The sequence below is a fragment of the Penaeus chinensis genome, chromosome 10 (assembly GCF_019202785.1).
Source record: "Penaeus chinensis breed Huanghai No. 1 chromosome 10, ASM1920278v2, whole genome shotgun sequence".
Classification (NCBI taxonomy): Eukaryota; Metazoa; Arthropoda; class Malacostraca; order Decapoda; family Penaeidae; genus Penaeus; species Penaeus chinensis.
This window is the reverse complement of record NC_061828.1, coordinates 26,588,401-26,589,421: the sequence shown is the minus strand read 5'-3', so window position 1 is coordinate 26,589,421 and position 1,021 is coordinate 26,588,401. Positions and strand designations below refer to the sequence as shown.

General features: G+C 33.2%; 1 protein-coding gene across 3 annotated transcripts in view; it reads right to left on the bottom strand.

Annotated features, from left to right (window-relative positions):
• Positions 1–359: 359 nt before the first annotated feature.
• Positions 360–1,021, bottom strand: part of LOC125029642 (signal recognition particle receptor subunit alpha homolog) — a 16,372-nt gene continuing 15,710 nt past the window's right edge. For 2 of the 3 annotated variants that reach the window (XM_047619643.1, XM_047619646.1), the window contains one exon: positions 360–1,021. This exon is cut by the window's right edge and continues 182 nt beyond it. The gene's annotated coding sequence lies outside the window, so the exon portion shown is untranslated. The other variant, XM_047619645.1, reaches the window with a different exon arrangement.

Sequence of the window (1,021 nt, the reverse complement as noted above, 5' to 3'; positions counted from 1 at the left end):
ATCAGCATGCTTCCTGTCTGGCCTCTTAGATTCAAACTTGTAGAACTTGTAGGCAGGGCAGTTCCTATAAAATACATTATGGGAGCTGCCTCAACTGGCACATGCACACAATTGTGCAGGGCAGTCTGAATGGTCATGACCAGGCTGGGCACATACAGGGCAACAGATACAATGCAATGTTGAAGGTATCTTGTTTTAAGATCTAATTCAATTTTGTGCTTTTGTTTACAGCTGGAAGTCCAACAGTAATATAATTGTTGACAGTGCATCAGACTGGTCTGTAATGTCACATTTGGAAAGCATGGGCAAATCACTTTAAGTACGCAGTCTGTATGAGAGGATATGAATAAAACACATTCTGAATATTTTCTCTGTATTTTTTGTACATTCTCATGGTAGTTATTTTACCAGTAACAACCCTTCTGTAAACACTGGCAATTCTTTTTAATTATGGATATAATGCATGAGCAGTTATAGGTAAATAATGCACAGTCCACATAGCTTCTGTTGCTGCAAATATATCAGGTCTCAACAATGGTGGCACAAGGGATAACAAAATATACAATGTCTGTTCAGCACAATATTTAAATTATGACGACAATTTAAAAGAAATACACTCAACATTGAAAAAATGCAATTATCTGTAAAACAATAAATTCTGTATCACAAATATATTTGGCATGTAAGAACATACTTATTTAGAACATATTTAAAACATAAAATGTTTAATTATTTAAATCTGAGTAAACATCTTCCTTTATTAAGCTAAATACAGTACATAAAAGCTGGCTTTCTTCAAAGAGATGCTTCTAAATAACTTTTCATATACAGTTGAAATAGTTCTTGTGACTTCATATACCATATTCTTACAAAGTGGATCATCCTGTCAAAGAAATAGTCACACACTTTGTTACAAAAAAATTCTGATAGAGTAAAAGAGCCTTCTACTGAGAAAGTTAAACAACAGTTTATACATGAATAGGCAACAGGAAAATGCCTAACTTCAATATAACTAATGAAA